The sequence below is a fragment of the Octodon degus genome, unplaced genomic scaffold (genome assembly GCF_000260255.1).
Source record: "Octodon degus isolate 3935 unplaced genomic scaffold, OctDeg1.0 scaffold00245, whole genome shotgun sequence".
NCBI classification, from domain to species: domain Eukaryota; kingdom Metazoa; phylum Chordata; class Mammalia; order Rodentia; family Octodontidae; genus Octodon; species Octodon degus.
In genome coordinates, this window is record NW_004524821.1 from 843589 (window position 1) to 853954 (window position 10366).

The window sequence follows — 10366 nt, forward strand, 5'->3', positions numbered from 1 at the left end:
TCCCCGGCCCCCCAAACACAAACTTTTTCTTTTCTTTTCTTTTCTTTTCTTTTCTTTTCTTTTCTTTTCTTTTCTTTTCTTTTCTTTTCTTTCTTTCTTTCTTTCTTTCTTTCTTTCTTTCTTTCTCTCTCTCTTTCTTTCTTTCTTTCTTTCTTTTTTTTCTTCTGGAACCGGGGATTGAACTTAGGCTGTTGCGCTTGCCAGGCAAGAGCGTATTCTACTGAGCTATCTCCCCGTCCTAGGCTAGATTCTTTAAGATAGACTCTGAGAGGAAATGTATGGGCAAAAAGTATGGATTTGGGAGATGGGGATTTTATAATCAACTCTAGTAGAGAAATGAAGTAAATAGGAATGGGCAGAGGAAGGAGTTGAATGGCGACACCATTGCCATACAGATCTCACCTGACCCCTTCACAACCTCCTGAGCCCTTTGAATGTGTTCTACCTTGAAGGATAAAGCTGGGCCTTTATACTTGGAATCAGTCTCCTACCTTACCCAGCCTCAACAATCTTGCCCTCATATTTCAAGGCTGAGCTGTAATATTTCTGTCTCTACAAAATTTCCTTAGAATACTCATCACCATGCCTGATGATCAATTTCTTTCCTCCAGCCTGTGATTCCAGTACTTGAGAGGCTGAGGCAGAAGGATTGCTGTGAGTTCAAGGCTAGCCTGAACTACAAAGCAAAACCTTGTCTAGAAGAAGAAGAAGAAGAAGAAGAAGAAGAAGAAGAAGAAGAAGAAGAAGAAGAAGAAGAAGAAGAAGTTCCACCAGGATTTTGTTGTTGTTGTTGTTGTTGTTGTTTGTTTGTATTTAGTACAAGGTCTACAGGGTCTCACTACGTAGATGGGACTCGTAGTGATCCTCCTGTTTTCAGCCTCCCAAGCACTGGGATTATAGGCGTGCACCACCATGCCCAGTCTCAATTGCTTGCTCAGTGTGCCTTGGGGGCGGGGCTGGCATGGCATGCTGGGGATCAAACTCTGGCCACTGTGCTCTACCTAAGCAGGTGCTTTAGTCCACTGAGCTATCTGCCTGGCCCTTCTACCAGGTTTAAGGGACCTAATTGAACTTACTTCCTCTGTCATGCTTTCTATATAAATCATACAAGGGAATAGAAAGACTTATTTATAACATTTGTGCTAGTAGCTGTGTTAAATATTCTACATGTGCATGTTTTCAGTTAACTCATAACTTACTTAAGCAGTAGCTACTATTATAATCCCTATTTACAGGTCAGAAGACTGAGGCTCAGAGAAATTGTGCAATTTGTTCAACTAACCTCATTATGCTAGTGAGTGGCTTAATGCCGGTGAGTGGATTTGCAACTGAAGGTTTGCTCACTATTGTGCCATACTGCCCCCTAGCAACTGCTTTTATATTTGTACTCTCAGTCCACAGTGCAGTAGTTAGCATTGAATAAATGTTTACTGAATAAGCGAATATGTTTCACCAGTCATTCTAGAGTAATTTAGTTTGGAAGCAGATCAAATTCAGGTTCTGTGTAGAGACACAGTGTGACATAGTTTATGGAGGCAAAGAACAAGAAACTTCATTAGAAGAGGAAAGAAGGAAAAAAATGGGAAGAATGGATAGAGTAGACCACAAACAACTAAATTGGTAAAGGGAAACACTGCATTTAGGTGCTTAAACAGAAGAATTGGGTTTGTATGTACATGCCTTTTGGAATCTATTGTTTCGAGGACAATTTCAGAAGGAACATTCTACACCCATCGTACCATAGGAAGGGTGGAATTAAGCAAGCCACAGTTGGTGTGCATTTGGATGGAGTGGAAATAATTTCATGAGTCAGTAAGTATTCAAAATCACTGTGAAAAGGAGGAAACGAGAGCTTCAGAGAAAAGTAAAAAACAGGAATCACAAATAATTTTCCGTTACACAATATAGGAAAAACAACTCTTCTCCATTTCTGCTAAAATATCAAAACATGAGAAAACATATTTAGCAGTCATGTTAGTAAAAGGAAGGATTTCACAGTCATAGGATTGAGACCCGAGCCTTATTAATTGTTGGTCATCAGCAAGAGACTTATTTGCTGGTAAAATGGGGATGATGGCCTCTGACTTTCAGGAACATTAAGAAGGCATAGAGGTAAAATATCAATTTCTTTTTCCACTCCCTATTCTTGACAGAAGCAACTTTCCTCACCTCTGAAATTCTAATGCTTTATCAGTCTTGTCACATCTACTTCATACACACACCCTTGGGGAGATTTTAAATGAAATTCAAGACACTACATTGATTTATCTTCAGTACTTCAGTGGCAAGTTTATATATTTTTAAGAGATAGGGCCTCTTGCATTGCTCAGGCTGATCTCAGACTCTGGGGTTCAAGTAATGTTCCGATCATAGCTAGGACCACAGTACACACCACTGCACCCAGCTGAATTTCTGTTTTTTCTACTTTCTATGACAAGAAACCCCAATGTAATTTCCTAACCAAAAAAGAAAGACTATTTCCACACACACTATTCAATTCAACTATCAGAGTTATGTTTTTTTCTTTTTCTTTTTTTTTTTTTTTGAAACAGGGTTTCATTAAACAGTTTAGGTTGGCTTTGAACTCACTTTGTACCCCAGGCTGTCCTTGAACTCAAAATAATTCTCCTACCTCAGTCTCCTAAGTGCTGGAGGTACAGGCTATTAGGGTTACTCTTAATTCAGTGGATAACTCTTAATTTCTCTGCTTTGCCTCAGCCCACCTTGTTCTGTACTTCCTGTACTGTATGATTCTGCCAGAAAGGTTTGTGTACGCTTACCAAATGCCTACTATGCTTCTAACCCTGCGGATACTGATGTTCCAGATATTCATTTATGTGGTACTTCAAATAAATAGGATGCGCATGAGCCATAAAGTATTAAATAAAAGTTAACTAGTAATAATCTTTAACTCAAGTTGGCTGTTATGGTTTGTGTCTGGATTATTTCCCCCCAAAGCCTCATATAGTCATGGGGGAGGGGCTTTTTGGAGGCAGCTGAACCTAGAGTTTGTGATTGTTTCATGCTGGGATTAAGGGTTCTGGAATTAAGGGTAGGTGATTGTTGGATCAGTTTACTTGATGGATTGCCATTGCCCTAATCCCAGCAGATAAAAGATAAAAGGGGCACAAAGAGGCTTGTTTCCCTCCTTTGCTTGTTGCTTTTGCTGTCTTGCACTGCCGTAAACTCTTGCCCTCTGCCATGTACCACCCTGTCTTGAAGCCAGCTGATTATAGACTTAAACCTCCACACACTGATCTAAATAAACCTCTTTAACTTTGGTGTCGGGTATTTTGTCTCAGAAGTAAGAGAAGAGCAACTAAGACAGAAGGCATCAAGCCTTGAGACAGAAAGAGCTATTGAGAAGGACTTATGAGACCTGACTTACACTCCTAGGTAATTTCACAACATTAGTTTGAAAACATATTTAAATTATTTAGTGCCTAGTGGCTGTAGTGATGAGTGTCAGGTTTAGAAATGAATGAGTTTGGTCCTTGTCTCAAGAACAGGAACTATATCTTAACCTTCTTTATAAATTATTCGGGTTCTGGGACATAGCATGGTTCATGGCACCTAGCTTACAAAGGCTTGTTTGAGCCCACAGATTTAGATTGAGTTTCAAATCCATTTCAATGCAAATAACTTCTGCTAAAAAACATTAAAAAAAACTTTTGCAAATTTAGAGGATTTTTGAAAGAGGGCACAAGAGGGTCTAAAATCAGATGATTTTTGGTTCAAACCCTGGCTCTGACATGCTCAAACTAGTTGGCTTGTTTTCTCTTCTTTAATATGCTGATACCATCTCCTACATTTGCTGTGGGTAAGGATTAAGTGAAAACATAAGCAAAGGGTCTATCATGTTGCCAATCATGAAACACTCTATAAATGCTAGCTACTCCTTCTCCATTGGTTTTTGTTTGTTTGTTTGGTGCTGGGCATTGAAAATAGGACCTTGGTATTAGGTTACATTCCCAGTCCTTTTTTTATTTGGCAGTGAGTTTCTCTAAGTCCCTAAATCGTCCAGGCTGGCAACTTGTGATTCTCCTGCCTCAACCTTCTAGAGTCCTGGGATTCTGGGCATGTGCCACCAGGAGTTTCTTGATGATTTTTACTTATCTAATTAGATATGAAACAAACTAGATGTCACGATTTGAGAGTAATCATTTATCAACTATCAAGTTTGTGCCCAGAGTGGCAGACCTTGTCTGCTTTTTTCCTGCTAACCAGTTCCTTTTATTCTGTCATTCCAAAAGATATTAATAACTATGTAACTGGTAGAGAGGAAATTTCTCTTTATCCTACTCTATTTGAACATCCTCTGACTCATACTTCCTAGTGCCACCAAGTTTCATCCACACCATTGCCTGCACATAATGTAAATACTTATTTAATCCGTGCATTTGCTAATGTTTGCTCACCTATCTTGGTGCCTTTCATTCTGTTTTTAATTAGCTTGGCTGATTCTGGGAGCGGAAGAAAGCCAGGCTTTTATCCAGGTGATTACAAGGAATAGAGATGGATGAACACAGAGTTGTGGATAGTATAAACACATAAGTGCAAATTCATTGCCAAATTTTGAAAAACAATTAGCTTTCCATGGGGAGGCAATATCCCAAGCTACTTCTTTTTATGGAGAAGGATTAAGCAGTATAGTTTCTATTTGGGAAGGGTCACTTTTTTTTTTTAAAGACAAAGTCTCACAGTTCAAGCTGGTTTTGAACTCACTATGTAGCTCAGGATGGCCTCCAACTCTGAGTGATGCTCCTGTTGAGATCAGGCAACTTCTGGAATTACAGGTATATGCCACCATGCCAGGTGAGAAGATTTTGCCTCACCAATTTAATCTGAATTTAATGCCAAACTCCCAGAGGGCAGGAACTCAATAATAGGACAGTTTATATACAGTGATGTAGTCTAGCTCCACAAATTAGTTATTCCCATCAGCCTTTAGTATTTAATGTTCATTTATCAGAGTATAATTTGTGTCCTCTATTTGTATGCCCATCTTCTTTAATTTCCCACAAGCTGTTCTTCCTTATCCCTCATGCCACATAGTTTTTTCTCTATTGTGAAACTTGCTTCTGTCTCTATACATCAAACTTGTACTCATTCACTAAGGCCAGCATTTCCCTTTTTAAGGATGAAGCCTCCCACCCTCATGCCTGCATCCAACATTTAAGGCTCGCTTCTTTGCTGTTTCCATGGCACAAATATAAATTTCTACCAATTTGCATTAAGTTGTTTGCGTATTTTCTTTTATTTATTCTCTTTGACTCTTGTCATTTAGCACTATACCTGGTATAGAGTAGTACTTGATAAATGGTTACAGAATGCTATTTAAGTACACATAGTGACAAATACCCAAGTGTTGTCATGAAGTGGGTAAGTGGTGCTGCAGAGAGCTCCCCGATGGCCTGTATATAGGGTTTTTTTTTCTGTTGTTGTTGCATTTAAAATATGAAACACATGAAAGATTATGTAAAAATACCCTGGGAATCTAGAAGGCTCTTCCAGGACTGGAAATGATAGGAGGGGGTAGTACCTCATGGTTTTCTTTCTCTTAGAGATCTCAGCTCATTTTAAATTCATTTCTCATTTTTGCTTTCCTCTTACAACAAATGCAAAAGGAGAAATGATCAGGGAAAATGTCATTTGCCTAAGTGGCAATGGGTCACGTGAAGTGTTGAATGCCCAGCTGTTGAAGTTCTGCTAGTGCCAAGCTTTCTGTAGGGGTCTTTCAGCCCAGCTCTGGGCTGTGTTCCTTTCAGGAATGTGTAATCCAGATGAAGCTGGGAAAAAATGGCACACAATACAAAATAATAAGACCTTTATCTCTTGGAGTAGTTTTTTGTCTGTTTAGGATTTGTCCCCTTGTTATTGGTGGACTATGGACTTACAGTGTTTCCCAGGCTTTTATTATCCCATTGAATGAATTGATCAGGACAATTGCTAAATGTAAAAGATTACTGTTTCTTTTAGGACAGGAATAAGCAAAGGAATAGAGGAACAAAAGAGGTGCTCAAGAAGAAAAGAGTTTGGAAGGAAAAAACATACTTCTTGCAAGCAGAATGGACCACTGCAAGAACAAGAAGTGCAGGCTGGTGAGAGGGCTCAGTGGTCTAAAGCATCTACTTAGAACAAGCTTAGCAAAGCACAGGGACCGCGGTTCAATCCCCCAGCACCACATGCCAGCCAGCCCCGGCACCTGGTGGGCTGAGCTGGTCACACACATACACACACAAATAAATAAATAAAATTAAAAAAAAAAAAAAAGAACAAGAAGGGCGATTGCTGCGAAGTCAGTCAATTATTGCTGTCTTTTGACAGTCGGTCCCCCTGAACCCACTGATGTGTGAAAAGATCGGCATCAGGGGTTGAATTTGGCTTCTCTCATGTCAGAAGATGTGTACCAGGTGCAGGGCACAGCGTGATCTCATGTCAGGCTTGGGAGCTTCTGTGTGCATAGTTAACAAGTCTCTTCACCTGTAGGCCGCACCCTAGTATCCTACTTCACCCTGCATTAAATACTGTCATCTTAAGAGTTCTCTTGTTCCACAGCCTCCTTCGAATCTGTTTTCACCTCCCAAGAAATACTCCTTTCTGTGTTAACACTCAGCCTTATATATAGTAACAGCTGTTTTAGGGGGTATTTTTTAAAAATAATAATCGGTGTATGATCTCCATGGCTAGGTAGCTATTATTATTGCATGCAAACAGAGTCTAAGAGAAGCTAAGCTTGATATAAACATACAGGAAATAAGTTAGAGAATGTTAGAATTGATCCTTAGTCTGCCTTTCCATTTTGGGCTTTTAAATGTTTTAAAATTTATTTATTTTTGGTATTTAGTACAGGGTCTACAGGGCCTCACTACATAGATCTGACTCGTGATTCTCCTGTTTTCAGGCTCCCAAGTGCTGAGATTACAGGGGTGTGCCACCATGCCCAGTCTCAATCACCATTTCAGCTTGCCCTGGTGGTGGGACTGGCATGGCATGCTGGGGATGAAACCTTAAGCAGGCGCTTTAGTCCACTGAGTTATCTGGCTGGCCCTTCCATTCTGGGCTTTAAATTTTTTTTTTTTTTGAGAAAGGGTCTTTCACTGTAATTTGGGCTGGCTTTGATCTTTCTATGTAGCCTTGGTTGGTGGCAAACTCACACTAATCCTCCTACCTCAGTCTGCAGAATGCTGGAACTGTAGGCATGTGCCACCACACCCAGTAACTTTTCTCTCTCAGGGTGTTCCAGAATCCCTCCTGCAAATATAGCCATTACAACCCCCCCCTTTTTTTTGAGGAAGAATATGATCCTTTTCCTTTTTCTTAACTTTTTAAAACTAGATTTTTTATTGTGTGTATTGAAGCCATACATGCCGTGAGATGTATATGGATAATAAACAGGTTACTTACTATAGCACAACAAATTAATGCCCAGCATCTCACAGCCATCGATTGTGTTTGTGGTAAGAGCAGCTAAATTCTATTCTTCAGCACAAATCCTGTATGTAGCACAAATTAATTGGTCGTTCACCTTCTAACACTTTGTAAAAACCGATTCCCACTCTCCTTTCTAGAAACTAGCGGCCCAATTCTCCCTCCAGTTTTATGTCCCTTTACTCCCAGAACAAACACTTTAAAGAGGCATTTTGGAATCTCAGATTGAGCAGGGAAGAGCAGCCCAACAACTGTAAGAAGAGGTGGTGGTGAGTGGGAGTCAAACCCTCCAGACTTCAGCTGAAGTCTGAAAACTTTCTTCACTTTCACTCCATCTTTTGTCCCACTCAAAAGGCTCAGAAAGAGTCCTGGGTTGGAACTTTCATGACGCTGATTCTAGTCTCAGGTGAAAACCTGCTAGACCAGGCATAAGAGGGCACATCTGTATTCTCAGCATTTGGAAAGCTGAGGCAGGAGGATTGCCTTCAGTTCGAAGCCAGCCTGAGCCACATAATGAGTTCAAGAAGGCCAGTCTGGACTACATAGTGAGACAGCCTCAAACACAGACAGCCCCCTGATGACTACTAGCCTCAGTTTCTTCAAGTAGGAGTACCACAGGCTTTGTCCACTTCCTTAATACACAAGCCAGACTGTTCTTTAGTACCCTTCTACCTATTGCCTACTCAGATGAAGGTGGGCTTTGGACATGATAGCCTTGTAACAAGGCCAGTGTTTATTGAGGATCTATCCAGTAGACCAACAAAGAACCAGGAACTTCCAATTCCTTTAGCAACTTGGAGTTTTGGGAACATCCATCCTCTCAGGAAAGCTGGGAGAGGTATACTGTTCTTTGGGATATTATTTTCCTTGTCACAGTGTAATTATATAATCCACTTGTTTCTCACTAGACTATGAGTGTGTGCGGGTGTGTGCAGGGTCTCACTCCGCAGCTTGGACTTGTAGTGATTCTCCTGTTTTCAGCCTTTCTAGTGCTGGGATTACAGGGGTGCACCACCATGCCCAGACTCCATCGCTGGCTCAGTGCACCTTGGGGGCGGTGGGGCCAGCGCAGCATGTGGTGCCAGGGATTGAACCCTGGCCCCTTCGCTTGTCTAAGCAAGTGCTTAGTCCACTGATCTATCTTGCCAGGCCTAGACTATGAGTTCTTAAAGTATACAACCAATATCTTATTTATCCTATTCAATATGCTACCATTCTCGCCCAAGCCATCCCCTTGTACCTGGATAATGAAGCCCCTGCCTTCTACCATTGTCCCACTACTATCTGCTCTTAGCAAAGCAAGCCAGAGAGGTTTTGTTCTAGTCAAGATCCTTACAGTGACCTATAAGACTCCTCTTTCTGCCCTGATCTTCCAATCTTATTTTATAACAGTACTGACCTCTTCACTATTTCTAACATTTTCAGGAATGCTTTTGCCGTATCTCCATGATTTCTTTCCTCAATTCCTTCAAGTCTGGTTAAAGTTGTATTATAAATGGGGCTCACACTGATAGTTCTATTTTTTTTTTAATTTTATTTATTTATGTGTGTGTGTGTGTGTGGCCAGCTCAGCCCACCAGGGGGCGGGGCTGGCTGGCATGTGGTGCTGGGGGATTGAACCGCGGTCCCTGTGCTTTGCTAAGCTTGTTCTAAGTAGGTGCTTTAGACCACTGAGCCATCTCACCAGCCCCTGATAGTTCTATTTAATATTTCAATGTTTCTTCTTCCAGTGTTCTTCATAATCCTTACCCTATTTTTTCCTAGAGCACTCAACATATAACATACTTCACAATTTTCTTTGTCCCCATACTAGAACGAAAGAGTCAACAGGCAGAGTATTTTTGCCTCTCTTCTGCTCACTGATGACGCATCTTGAGCAAGGAGTATATGTTGACGTCATATCCCCAGGACGCAGGGCATGGAGCTGCATGGCAAAGGGCAGGCATTTAATATTTGCTGAAGGAATGGAGTGCTCAGATCTTGAAATACTGGAGGTCTTTACTTGAACCCCTTGAGGAGAAAAAAATGTTTCCAAGGCCAAATCAACCCAGCATTCATTCATCTAAAGAATGCTCCAGTATCCAGATATTGAACATCTACTGAGTTCAAGTGTTCTTAGTGCTGATGGAGAATATGCTAATGAAGCAACAGCAAATAATGTATCTTAATGTAATTATGTGTGAAATTACAGGGAAGATCATCAGTGCTAAGAGTTTAGAGAAGCAGTGAAGACTGACGTAGAAGTAAATTCCAAAGTCCAACAGGTATCTGAACTGCCTTTCTTAATGCTTCACCTGTTGATAGCAGGACCATAACCTGGACGGTGAACCCAAGAGTCAGAAGAACCTTTAGAGTTCCAAGTCTTTTGTTTAAAGAAGAGGGAAAGTATGAGTACGCAAAAGAAAGGACACTACAGAGGTGGGCCTAGAACGGCGGGCTGTGAGGTTTTGAAAGGCAGTGTCCTGAGGGAAGGTCCGTTTCTGCCTTTGTGGGGCCTCCTCCGCGTGTCAAGTAGGAAAGGGGCCTGGTTTCCCGGAGAAACTAAGGTGCCTGCCACGACAGTGAGGTGGCAGAGGTAGGAGGGCGGAGGGCGATCACGAGGAGACATTCCTGCGCTGCAGGGGCCTAAGGGTCCAAGGCCGCCGGTCCTTGCTTTCATCAACTGCCGGGCAACTTTTGCCATCCTCACTCTCCAGGTGTCACTCGGAGGCACGGGGGCCCCAAGTCCCTAGTCACTGCGCGCCGCATTTGTTAACACCGGCTACACGGAGGACAAGCCGCAGAAGTACCAAGGCACTATTTGTCCCAGCGGAGGAATCCAGGGTAACTCGCAATAGCGCGGAAGAGCCTGACGCCGCCGACGCCGGTACGGTGGCGCAGAGACGTCGCGGGAGGCGAGGGAGGCGGGGGCGTGGGGGGGCGTGGGTCGGTAAGT